The following is a 14,144-nucleotide window of genomic DNA, read 5'->3' as shown; positions in this document are numbered from 1 at the left end:
CGCTCCTTCATTTGGTAGTCAGCTACCTGCATGGTGAGAGGATGCATCTATATGCACTCCTCACTCAGTAAGTAACGACCATTTTCTGTGATTGTTTCCAAATAAATTACCCCACCATACAGCACTGAGAACTGTGGCTAATTCACCGCACACAGAGACTTGTAGATACCGGAGGCTCTATGCTGTGACTGGAAAAAATTAGACCGCTGTCTTGCACTGATACCTAGGGGTCATTTATCGCTCGCAGAGACGCAGAGAAGAGAGGCTGTATGGAGTGGGAGAAAACTAGAAAGCCAGTGGATAGTGCTGGTAACTGCGGCTACCTCAACCCCCCCCCCCCCCGCCAAGGAAAGGGTATTGTGAGATGCTCTGCACAGAGGCAGAAAGCTATACAGCCAGTGGATAGTGCTGCTAACTGCGGCTACTTCACCGCACCCAAGGAAAGGGTATTGTGAGACGCTCTGCACAGGGGCAGAAAGCTATACAGCCAGTGGATAGAGCTGCTAACTGCGGCTACTTCACCCAACACAGAGAATGGTATCTGTGAAATGCTGTTCTGCAGTGGCCTAGGAAATATTTGCGTACTATTTAGCAATGATACCTCTGCCTAATGCACTGCACACATAGAACAGTATAGCTGAAATAATCTGCAGTGGCACAGGAAATATTTGCGTACCATTTAGCGATGAGAATGAGACCTCTGCCTAAGGCACTGCACACATAGAACGGTATAGCTGCAATGATCTGCAGTGTCACAGGAAATATTTGCGTACTATTTAGCGATGAGAGTGAGACCTCTGCCTAAGGCACTGCACACATAGAACGGTATAGCTGAAATGATCCTCAGTGGCCGAGGAAATATTTGCGTACTATTTAGCGATGAGAGTGAGACCTCTGCCTAATGCACTGCACACATAGAACAGTATAGCTGAAATAATCTGCAGTGGCACAGGAAATATTTGCGTACCATTTAGCAATGAGAGTGAGACCTCTGCCTATGGCAGTGCACACATAGAACAGTATAACTGCAATGATCTGCAGTGGCCGAGGAAATATTCACATACTATTTAGTGATGAGAGTGAGACCTCTTCCTAAGGCACTGCACACATAGAACGGTATAGCTGAAATGATCTGCAGTGGCATAGGAAATATTTGCGTACTATTTAGCGATGATACCTCTACCTAAGGCACTGCACACATAGAACGGTATAGCTTAACTGATCTGCAGTGGCTGAGGAAATATTTGTTTACTATTTAGCGATGAGAGTGAGATCTCTGCCTAAGGCACTGCACACATAAAATGGTATAGCTGCAATGATCTGCAGTAACCCAGGAAATATTTGTGTACAATTTAGCGATGAGACCTCTGCCTAATGCACTGCACACACAAAACAGTATAGTTGTAATGCCCTGCATGGGCCTAGATGTTTAAAAAAAAAAATCGGTGCACTACTGCTCCCAGCCAGCCACAACAGTAATGCACACAATGAGGAGTAGCCTTAAAAAGGACCGTTGGGGTTCTTGAAGAGAGGATCCTACTCTACCACTTTCCCTATATCAGCATCAGCACTTTCCCTAACCTCTGCCAGCATGCGTCTGAGGCGAGCCGTGGGCGGGACCAGTTTAAATACTTGGCGTTCACCTGATCCCGCCAGCCACTCACTGCTGTTGGCGGGAAGACGGCTGGCACGTCACAGCAGGAAGTGGTAATGCCTTCCCCGCATGTTTATTGGCTAGAAAATGGTGCTAAACATGCAGGGAAGGGAAATTAAATTGACTCAAGTACCGCGTGGTGTTCGTCTCGAGTAACGAGCATCTCGAGTACCCTAATACTCGAACAAGTATCAAGCTCAGACGAATGTTTTCACTCATCCCTAGCACTGACCAATCCAACAGGATTGTGCAGTATCTTAGACACAGCATGCATTGAGTAGTTGGAGAAGCATTGTGGTCTTAGAGACTGAAGAAGGGCAGAGCAAGCAACAGATGCGCAGAGAAGCAGTCCAGAGGGAAGGTGGAAGGTAATCGTAATCTGAATAAGGATCTCTTTAATATGTTTGGCATATCTTTAACTAATCTACTGACAAAAATGAAATCTGTATCTGCAATGAGTATGTGTTGATTTTCGCTGTCTTCTTTCTTTAATAACTATAAATCTGTCGGAAACTTTGCTGATCTCGCCCTTTCTGGTAAACACCACCAGTTTTGAAAAAAGGCCGAAGGAGTGAAAAATTACACATTTTAGTGCAAATAATATGTGCTCAGCTTTTTCCCCCTGAAATACTTGTGCAAAGTTCCTAATAAAACACCCTTAGTCTTGCAATGGAAGCACATGCCACAACCCAAAATTTTCAAATATACATGACATTGTTACCTAGCCAATAGAGATGAGCGAGCACAAAAATGCTCGGGTGCTCGTTGCTCGAGTCGAACTTTTCGTAAAGCTCGAGAGCTCGTTTCGAGTAACGAACCCCATTGAAGTCAATGGGGGACTCGAGCATTTTTGTATGGGACCGATGCTCTACATAGGTGATGATTTTTGAAACACCAGAAAACATCAGAAAGTCATGGAAAAACCACAGAAATGGATAGGGAAGGGCAAGGGCAGAATGCATGGCTGCATCTGAGGCTCCCAGGACCCACTATTAAGCCAAAATGTGGGCAAGAGTCTGGCGGTCACCCCCCTAACAATTTACTTGGGAAAAACTCTCATTAGCAAGGCACACGCGCTGGCACATCTTAGCCAAGCACCACACTACCTGCAACCAAGGACAATCACTGCCTGTGGGTGACACCGCTGCCTCTTCTCCTGGGTTACATGCTGGCATTGCTGTCCAAACCGCCCGCACGATCCTGCGTCCACAGCGCACACAAAAGTGTTCCTGCACAGAGTTCAGCTGCCCTCATGCCACACGCTCGCTTCATAGCCACACCACCCTCATGTCTATTTACTGGATGAGAAGGAACTGGAGGCACACACTGCAGAGGGTTGGCAGAGCCAGGCAGCGACCCTCTTTAAAAGTGTGGGCGATAGCCCACAATGCTGTTGAGAATTGATGATAAATTGTCAATACTCTGTGTGGGAAGCACATGAGTGGGCCCAGGGTCAGGCTCGGTCCCAGCCTCCATCTTGTGTGACCCAAGGTGCCGCGAGTTGCATTGCAATGGGGAATCCATGTGTCCACACACAATTCATTCTGTGTAGGTGTTAGATAGCTCAACACCGCAATGGAAAGTCTTTGAGTTCCTTGGGCTTGCCTATGCTGTCGGTGCACAAAGATGGTATCACACAAGAAGAAATCAGAGCGCCCAAACATGGCAGTTTCACCCCGCCAAGGACCTCGGCCCACATTTCTATCCTAGTCAGTCAGTGTGTGTGCCAGACAGGTAAAACAAAGCAATGGGAAGTCTTTGTGCACCCACAGCATAGGCGAGCCCAAGGAACTTAAAGATGGTATTATACATAAAGAAATCAGAACGCCCAAATATGGCAGAGTTTTACCCCGCCAAGGACCGCGGCCCACATTTCTGCCCTAGTCAGTCAGTGTATTTGTGTCAGACAGGTAAAACACCGCTATGGGAAGTCTTTGTGCACTCACAGCATAGGCGAGCCAAAGGAACCCAAGGAAAGTATTAAAAATGAAGCAATTACAGTCCCCAAACATGGCAGAGTTCAACCCTGCTAAGGGCCTCGGCCTACTTTTCTGCCCTAGTCAGTCAGTGTATTTGTGTCAGACAGGTAAAACACCACTATGGGAAGTCTTTGTGCGCTCACAGCATAGGCGAGTCAAAGGAACCCAAGGAAAGTATTAAACATGAAGCAATTACAGTGCCCAAACATGGCAGAGTTTCACCCTGCTAAGGGCCTCGGACTACTTTTTTGCCCTAGTCAGTCAGTGTATTTGTGTCAGACAGATAAAACACTGCTATGGGAAGTCTTTGTGCACTCACAGCATAGGAGAGCCAAAGGAACCCAAGGAAAGTATTAAACATGAAGCAATTACAGTGCCCAAACATGGCAGAGTTTCACTCTGCCGAGGACCTCGGCCTCTGCACACACCCTTAGCAATTGTGGGCATAAAGCGGACTCCGATGTTAGTACAGCTGTGAACTTCTCACTTAATTAGTTGGGTTGCTTTCATCGCTCCAAAGACTGGATGAACCAGGAAGAAGTTCCACAGGCCCAACTTGGCGCAGTTGCATTTCCCTCAGGACTTCAGCCTCTCCCCACACCCTCAGCAATCGTGGGCATAAAGCGGACTCCGATGCTAGTACAGCTGTGAACGTCTCATTAAGTCAATTACGGTTGCTTACACCGCTCCAAAGACTGGATTAACCAGGAAGAAGTTCCACAGGCCCAACCTGGCGCAGTTGCATTTCCCCCAGGACATAGGCCTCTGCCCACACCCTCAGCAATCATGGGCATAAAGCAGACTCCGATGCTAGTACAGCTGTGAACGTCTCATTAATGCAGTAACGCTCCTTTTGTTTGGCCCAAACCAGTGCCTCAGATAACTGTGGTAACACGAGAGAAAATACATGTTGCCCAGTGCTGATCCCCTGACCCCAAGCAGGAGAAGGAGGTGGCATTACAAGGCCAAGAAAACAGGCAGACCCCTGTAACATTCCTGTAGTAAAAGTATAGGCAGACCCCTGTAACATTCCTGTAGCAAAGGTATAGGCAGACGCCAGTAACATTTCTGTAGCAGAAGTATAGGCAGACCCCTGTAACATTTCTGTAGCAGAAGTATAGGCAGACCCCAGTAACATTTCTGCAGCAGAAGTATAGGCAGACCCCAGTAACATTTCTGTAGTAAAAGTATAGGCAGACCCCAGTTTGATTTCTGTAGCAAAAGTATAGGCAGACCCCTGTAACATTTCTGTAGCAGAAGTATAGGCACACCCCAGTAACATTTCTGTAGTAAAAGTATAGGCAGAACCCTGTAACATTCCTGTAGCAAAGGTATAGGCAGACCCCTGTAACATTCCTGTAGCAAAGGTATAGGCAGACCCCAGTAACATTTCTGTAGCAGAAGAATAGACAGACCCCTGTAACATTCCTGTAGTAAAAGTATAGGCGGACACCAGTAACATTTCTGTAGCAAAAGTATAGGCAGACCCCAGTAACATTTCTGTAGCAGAAGTATAGGCAGACCCCTGTAACATTTCTGTAGCAAGAGTATAGGTGAACCCCTGAAACAATGGTTTACCATAAGTGTAGGCGAAGGCCAAAAAAATTAGTTAGATAACAGCATAGGCGAGGGCCAGAACAATTGGTGTACCAAGAGTACAAGTGTACCCCTGAAAAATTGCTCAACCGCGAGGGCAGTTGAAACCCATAAACATTTTTTAAAGATACAGCTAGCTGTTGCTTAATTTGTAACAGAGCCTGGTGGCAGCCCTGTTGAAAAAATTGGTTTCTGTTAAAGTATCAATACTTTAGAAACTTTGAAAAATTGTAAAAAAAATTATAAGCAGAGCTTTTTGGGCCGCAGAAAAATTGGCAGTTAAGCGTGATGACATGCTGTTTTAGGAGGAGTAAGAGGAGGAGGAGTAATAATATCCGAAAGTGATTAACAAAGTTAATTCCCCCTTTTTTTCCGGTGATAAAGAAAGCTTTTTTCTCCGGTTGCAGCGAAAAGAATCTTTAGGTACCGCTGCTCTCCGATGGTGGAGAAGAGAAGTCTGGGGAAATCCAGCCTTTGTTCATCCTTATGAGTTTAAGCATGTCTTCACTGGCAGTTGACAGGTGGGTACGCTTATCCGTGATGATTCCCCCAGCTGCACTAAACACCATCTCTGACAAGACGCTAGTGGCAGGGCAAGCCAGCACCTCCAGGGCGTACAGCGCAAGTTCGTGCCACATGTCCAGCTTTGAAACCCAATAGTTGTATGGAGCAGAGGCATCACGGAGGATGGTGGTACGATCGGCTACATACTCCCTCACCATCTTTTTACAGTGCTCCCTCCTACTCAGCCTTGACTGGGGATTGGTGACACAGTCTTGCTGGGGAGCCATAAAACTGGCAAAGGCCTGGGAGAGTGTTCCCCTGCTGCGCTGGACATGCTGCCTGATCCCCATGCCTCCCCTGCTAGTTGGCCCTCGGAACTGCGTCTTCAGATGGGAAGTTTAGCATCACTTTTTCCACCAGGACCCTGTGGTATTGTATCACTCCCGTACCCCTTTCCTCTTCGGGAATGAGAGTGGAAAGGTTCTCCTTATACCGTGGGTCAAGAAGGGTGTACACCCAGTAATCCATGTTGGCCAGTATGCGCCTAACGCGAGGGTCACGAGAGAGGCAGCCTAACATGAAGTCAGCCATGTGTGCCAGGGTACTAGTACGCAACACATCACTGTCCTCACTAGGAAGATGACTTTCAGGATCCTCCTCCTCCTCTTCAGCCCGTACATGCTGAACAGATGACAGGCAAGCAGCATGCGTACCCTCTGCAGTGTGCCCAGCTGTCTCTTCCCCCTCCTCCTCCTGCTCCTCCCCCTCCTCCTCCTCCAAAATGCACTGACATATAGACATGAGGGTGGTCTGGCTATCAAGCGACATACTGTCGCCCCCCATCTCCTGTTGCAACCGCAAAGCGTCGGCCTTTATGCTTTGCAGCGAACTTCTCAGCAGGCAAAGCAGCGGGATGGTAACGCTAATGATTGCCGCATCACCGCTCACCATCTGGGTAGACTCCTCAAAATTTCTGAGGATCTGGCAGATATCTGCCATCCAGGCCCACTCCTCAGTAAAGAATTGAGGAGGTTGACTACCACTACGCCGCTCATGTTGCAGCTGGTATTCCACTATTGCTCTACGCTGCTCGTACAGCCTGGCCAACATGTGCAGCGTAGAATTCCAGTGTGTGGGCACGTCGCACAGCAGTCGGTGTTCTGGCAGCTGAAACCAATGTTGCAGTGTCCTCAGGGTGGCAGCATCCATGGTGGACTTGCAGAAATGTGATCAGACGCGGCACACCTTGCCGAGCAGGTCAGACAAGTGGGGGTTGTTTTTCAGAAACCACCAGATTGAAGACATGGGCCAGGCATGGCACGTACGTGAGGCTGCCAAGCTGTAGAGCTGCCACCAGGTTACGGCAGTGTCACACACGACCATGCCCGGTTGAAGGCTCAGCGGCGAAAGCCAGAGCTCGGTCTGCTAAGTCAGACCCTGCAACAGTTCGGGGCCGTGTGCCTCTTGTCACCTACGCTGATTAGTTTCAGCACGGCCTGCTGACGGTTGCCCACCGCTGTGCTGCCGCGCGATACCGACTGCTGGCGACGTGCTCACGCTTCTTAATTGAGAGGAGGGGGAGGGTTTGGAGGAGGTGGCATAAAATGCTGCAGATACCAGCACCGAGATAGGACCCATTATTCTGGATGTGGGTAGGAGCCTCCACCAAATTCACCAAATGCGCCGTCAGGGAGATATAGTTTCCCTGCCCGCCAGTACTTGTCCATGTGTCCGTGGTTAAGTGGACCTTCCCAGTAACCGCGTTGGTGAGGGCACGATTAATGTTGCGGGAGACGTGCTGGTGTAGGGCTGGGATGGCACACCGGGAAAAATAGTGGCGCAGCCATCATGTTTTTGAAAGCCTCCCTTTCCACAAGCCTGTACGGCAACATCTCCAGGCTGATTAATTTGGCAATGTGCACATTTAAAGCTTGTGCGTGCGGGTGCGTGGCGGAGTATTTGCACTTTTGCTCCAACGATTGTGTTAACGACAGCTGGACGCTGCGCTGAGAGACATTGCTGGATGGGGTGGAGGACAGTGGAGGTGAGGGTGTGGGTGCAGGCCGGGAGGCGCTCGTGCCTGTGTCCTGAGAGGGGGATTGGATCTGTGTGGCAGGTTGGGGCACAGGGGAAGAGGCAATGGTGTGACCCAGAGGCGGTGAACGGCCTTCGTCCCACCTTCTGGGGTGCTTGGCCATCATATGCCTGCGCATGCTGTTGGTGGTGAGGCTGGTAGTGGTGGCTCCCCGGCTGATCTTGGTGCAACACAGGTTGCACACCACTGTTCATTGGTCGTCCGCGCTCTCACTGAAAAACATACACACCTTTTAACACCTAGCCCTCTGCACGGGGGCTTGCCACGAGGTGGTGCTTTGGGAAACAGTTGGGGGATTCTATGCTCTGGCCCTGCCTCTCCCCCTGGCCACCCCACTGCCTCTTCCAACCTGTCCTGCTGCTGCACTTGCCTCCCCCTCTGAAGCCCTGTCCTCAGTAGGCTTAGCAAACTAGGTGGGGTCAGTCACCTCATCGTCCAACTGCTCTTCCTCCGAATCCTCTGTGCGCTCCTCCCTCTGACTTACTGCCCTTACTACTACCTCACTGACAGACAACTGTGTCTCATCATCATCATCCTCCTCCTCACCCACAAAAAGCTCTTGAGGCAGTTGCCGGAAGTCCCCAGCCTCACACCCGGACTCCGGGAACTTTCCAAGGGTTGGGTATCGGTCACGACAAACTCCTCAGGTGAGAGAGGAACCGTTTTTTCCCACTCATGGCAGGGACCTGAGAACAGTTCCTGGGAGTCTGCCTGCTCAGAATATGTCATTTTCATGGAGTGAGGTGGCTGGGAGGAAGGAGGAGCAGCAGCCAAAGGATTCAGAGTTGCTGTCCCTAGGCCGGGAGTAGTGGACTGCGTAGAAGACTGGGTGGTCGATACATTGCTGGATGCATTTTCTGCCATCCACGACAGGACCTGCTCACACTGCTATGTTTGTAATAAAGGTCTACCACGCGGACCCATAAATTGTGATATGAAGCTGGGGACCCCAGAAACTTGCCTCTCTCCTAATCCCGCAGCAGCCGGCTGTGATTCACCTGGACCAGGAACTCGGCCTGTGCCCACACCCTCGCTTTGACGTCCGCGTCCACGTCCTTGACCATTACCCCTACTCCTCATCATGGCGGATTAAGAATAGAGCAGGGCCCAAATAAATTGCCCCACTCTACAGCACTGACAACTGTGGCTTAATTCACCGCACACAGAGACTTGTAGATAGCGGAGGCTCTATGCTGTGACTTGAAAAAAGTTACCCGCTGTCTAGCGCTGATACCTAGGGGTAATTTACTGCTCGCAGAGACTTGTAGATAATAGAGGCTGTGTGGAGTGGGAGAAGACTCTAAAGCCAGTGGATAGTGCTGGTAACTGCGGCTATCTCAACGTCACCAAGGAAAGGGTATTGTGAGACGCTCTGCACAGCGGCAGAGCTGAAATACTTTGCAGTGGCCCAGGTAATATTACAGTACTGTTTAGCGGTGAGATCTCTGTGTAATGCACTGTAGACACAGAACGGTATAAAGGAAGTCGTTCGCAGTAGGCTAGGAAATGTTTGTGTGCAGTTTCACGGTGAGAGCTGGTTGTACGGCACTGCAGCCTGAGAACGCTATTACTGACAGGCTGCGAACAGGCCTAGGCCCTAGATGCGTAATACAAAAATGGATTCACTACTACTCCCAGCAAGCCCCAACTAAAATGCACACGGTCAGATGTAGCCCAACGAAGGAGTTTTGGGGGTTTTGCACGGAGGCTATGGACTGTATAGTGTATATTACTTTCCCTATAGAAGTGGTTGTGCCCCAACACTCTGTGTCTAATTCACTGCAGACAGAGAGCGGTATAAATGAAGTCGTTCGCAGCTGGCTAGGAAATATTTGAGTGCAGTTTCACGGTGAGACCGGGATTGTACGGCACTGCAGCCTGAAAAAGCTATTACTGAAAGGCTGCGAGCAGGCCTAGATGCGTAATACTAAAAAGGGATGCACTACTACTCCCAGCAGGCCCCAACTAAAATGCACACGGTCAGATGTAGCCCAATGAAGGAGCTTTGGGGCTTTGAATACAGGATCCTACTCTAACACTTTCCTGAAAAAACTATTACTGAAAGGCTGCGAACAGGCCTAGATGCGTAATACAAAAATGGATGCACTACTACTCCCAGCAGGCCCCAACTAAAATGCACACAGTCAGATGTAGCCCAACGGAGGAGCTTTGGGGTTTTTGAAGACAGGATCCCACTCTCTAACACTTTCCTGAAAAAACTATTACTGAAAGGCTGCGAACAGGCCTAGATGCGTAATACAAAAATTGATGAACTACTACTCCCAGCAGGCCCCAACTAAAATGCTCACGGTCAGATGTAGCCCAACGAAGGAGCTTTGGTGTTTTTGTAGACAGGATCCTACTCTAACACTTTCCCTATACTCTGTATAATACACTGCAGACTGAAAACGCTGTAGCTGAAATGGCCTGCACAGCCCGAGATGAAAAAAAAAATGGTGCACTACTGCTCCCAGCTAGCTACAACAGTAATGCACACGGTCAGATGTAGCCCTAAGAAGGACCGTTGGAATTCTTGAAGACAGGACCTACGCTAACACTTCCCCTATATCAGCAGCAGCACTTTCCCTAGCCTCTGCCAGCATGTGTCTGAGGCCAGCCGCGAGCAGGACCTCTTTAAGTACTCGGCGGTCACTTGATCTCGACAGCCACTCACTGCTGTGGGGTGGGATAGGGCTGGCACGTAACAGGAGGAAGTGGTAATGCCTTCCCTGCATGTCTATTGGCTAGAAAATGGCACTAAACATGCGGGGAAGGAAATGGAATTGACTCGAGTACCCCATGGTGTTCGACTCGAGCATCAAGCTTGGACGAGTGTGCTCGCTCATCTCTAAAGGCTACCATAGCATTCTGCAATAAAATGCCATCCCATCTTGTTCACAATTAGTGGGATCCTTATTTGTTTTTTTTTTAACAAGACAATAATCCTAAACACACCCCTACGCTATGTAAAGGCTATTTGACCAAGCAAGAGAGTGATGGAGTGCTGAATCAGATGACATGGCCTCCACAATTACTTGACCTAAACCCAATTGAGATAATTTGAAATGAGTTGGACTGCAGAGCAAAGAAAAGCAGCAACTCTGGAAATTTCTTTAAAAGTTGTCATCAAAGTAAAAGGGAACTACTTTGAAGAATCTAAAATATAAAACATATTCCAGTTTAAGGCCTCCTTCCCACGAGCGTGACGGGGTCCGCCGCGTAATATTACGCAGTGAAGCCCGTCACGGCGCCCCCCAGAGCCCCTATACTTACCTGCGGGAGATAGCGTGAAATCGCTTCCCCGCCCACCACCGCCGCGTCACCGCCCGTCACCGCCCACCACCGCCGCGTCACCGAGCGTGTCACGTGACGCGGCCGGCCGTGTCACGTGACGCGGCCGGCCGCGTCATTTGGCGTCAGATGACGCGCGGCGGTGGGCGGGAAAGCGTTTTTTCACGCTATCTCCCGCTGGTTACAGCGGGAGATAGCGTGAACGGACGGCTTCCATTGACTGCAATGGAAGCCGTCAGTGCGTACAGCCCGTCCTCACCCGCAGAAAATAGAGCATGCTGCGGGTGAGGACGGGAGAAATCGCGGTGCGTAATTCCGCGCTGGAATTACGCATCGTGAGCATTGTGCTATTAGGTTCAATAGAACCTAATAGCTGCGGGCAACGCAGCGGATTTTCGCCGCGAATTACGCGGCGGAAATCCGTTCGTGGGAAGGAGGCCTAACACTTTTTTGCTTACTGCTAGAGATGAGCGAGCCTACTCGGCCACGCCCCTTTTCACCCGAGCACCGCGATTTTCGAGTACTTCCGTACTCAGGCGAAAAGATTCGGGGGGCGCCGTGGCTGAGTGGGGGGTTGCAGTGGGGAGTGGGGGGGAGAGGGAGAGAGAGAGGGCTCCCCCCTGTTCCCCACTGCTACCCTCCGCGCCGCCACGCCTTCCCCCGCCCCCCGAATCTTTTCACCCGAGTACTGAAGTACTCGAAAATCGCGGTGCTCGATCGAGTAAATACTCAAAACGAGTAGGTTCGCTCATCTCTATTTACTACCTAATTCCATTTGTGTTTCTTCATAGATTTATTTTCTTAAATATAAATCTGCAATGCAGAAATTCAAAAAAAACAAGAATAAAACACAGAATGAAAAGATGTGTTCAAACTTTTGACTGGTACTGCATGTGATTCACCAGACATTGTGGTAAACCATTACCTGATGAAGAGACCTAAGTAGTCTTGAAAGCCTGCTATGCACATTATCTTTTCAGCTAGTCATTAAAATGTAAAATCTATGAACTACTTAGAGCTCTCACTTTTTATTTTTTAATAAACTGAAGATAATTCCACGCTCTCAAACTGAGTTCCCAGAACTTTTTATACAAATGTTGTCCATAAATTGTTTTAGAGCAGTTCTTACAGTAAACTGTAAATGTTGCAAAGTTTAACTTAACTAAGTGTACTTTCACATGGGGCAAAATATGCCTTGTTGCAGAATGTTCAGCACCAAAAAGCCACACTGCCAATGTACTAATTTTGATGCAGAATTGAAAATGGCAGAACTCTAAAGACAGTTCCACATCAAAATCCACATTTAGAGGTGCAGATTTTGGTGCAGAATTCTGAGATTGTATATTCTGCAATGAAAACAGCCAATGATGGGACAAATTTTACCCTGATTATGATCGCATGATGCAAAAAGTTACACAGGACATAAATCCCTATGGCACTTCATCTGCCAAACAACACCCGGCTCTATGGCAACTCACCTTCTAAGAGCATGTGCTAGAATGCTTCCAGCAACTCTCCACCAGATTGGATGCCATAGATCTTACCTAGATGGTTTAAGCTGCATGTTAGGTACAGCAGACATATTTGCTGATCTGCCCTGTCTGTTATCTGAGTTTGCGTTTATTTTGCTCCAGTGTCATGGATGACCTTTGGGGGTCCACGGCATGATCAATGGGAATGTTTGCACCCTTCCAAATTAATGTTAAGAGGCAGTGTGCACAGAGAAGATATCACATAACACAGAAGTTTAGCATATAAAAAGTTCCTCGTTTCTGCTTTATTAGTGGGCATTTAGCCTCTTTTATAGCATTAAACATATCTGCCCTTTACGGGCATGCCAAAAATTGCATAGATAAGATGTATGGATAGATAATTGGATAAGCTTTTTAAGGTTCTTTCTGCATCCGGTCATCTGTTGTTTTCGGCGTGGTCCATCCCGTGGTATCAGACAGGAAATGAGAGACATCTTGGAAGAGCTCGATGAAAGGGGCAAAGGCGGGTTGAGTGAGTTGTTGTCAAATGACGCTTGGGTATCATGTGGTGATGGTCAGATATGCCCAAAGGTTACAACTTAGTACAGGGGTTATTAGCATGTGTTTTGCTGAAACTGTTTATGCTGACAAGTGCGTTACTAAAGGCGGTGGTGTTAAGGCTACGGTTTTGTGTATCTTGCTTGCTCTGCTAAAATCTGATAGTTTCACTGTACATTCTTGTATGAGGAAGTGGATATATCTACAGAATTAACAGTTCCTGACTCCTCCACCCAGCTGGAGGCTGTTTGCCAATCACTCCACTATATAGCTCTCTCAGATCTGGTCTCCAGTGTTTCAGAGTTGTTGTACTCCTATGCCGACTTGTGACTGCTGCTCTTGCAGTAATATCTGTGGCTACTGATCTCCAGTCTGCTGTAGCTGTGAGCTACTTGGGCTTCATCCAGATCCTCTATTACCTACTCACAACCTCTGTTCCTTTTCCTGCTTGGTACGACCTGTTTCAGTTGTAGAGTCATGACCGGATTATTCAGTGCCCAGGTTCCAGCTTGCGGCCATCCTTGTCGGGATGATTACTTCGCTTTCTGTTAGGCAGGGACTTCTTTATTCTGCACCAACTCAGGGCTAGTTCAGTCCTAGTTTCTGCCTCGTACCAAGCTACGCATTTAGAAGTGAGCATCTGGTCTCTGGGTCAGCTGTCAGTCCAGCAGGGTGGATTTCCTCTGCTTGGAGGGACAACACAGTGGTCCCACATCCGAATACGTAACACTGCTCTTCAAGTCACCACACAAGTAGCTACTCAAGTTGTGACTCAGATCTGTGCCCAGGCTAGTAATCAATTCTGTACACAGCTAACTGTTCACGCCACTCCATTCCCTGCTCCAGTATCTCTGACTATCTATCCTGGACCATGTCTACCACTGCTGACTCAGTACAAAAGAGACCCCAAGTTATGCCATGGCTTCGTCAACCAATGCCTGATCCATCTTGAGCTGCAGACTACTAAGATTTTCACAGATCACTCCAAAATAGCA

The sequence above is a fragment of the Eleutherodactylus coqui genome, chromosome 6 (assembly GCF_035609145.1).
Source record: "Eleutherodactylus coqui strain aEleCoq1 chromosome 6, aEleCoq1.hap1, whole genome shotgun sequence".
NCBI lineage: Eukaryota > Metazoa > Chordata > Amphibia > Anura > Eleutherodactylidae > Eleutherodactylus > Eleutherodactylus coqui.
This window is presented reverse-complemented; position numbering follows the sequence as displayed.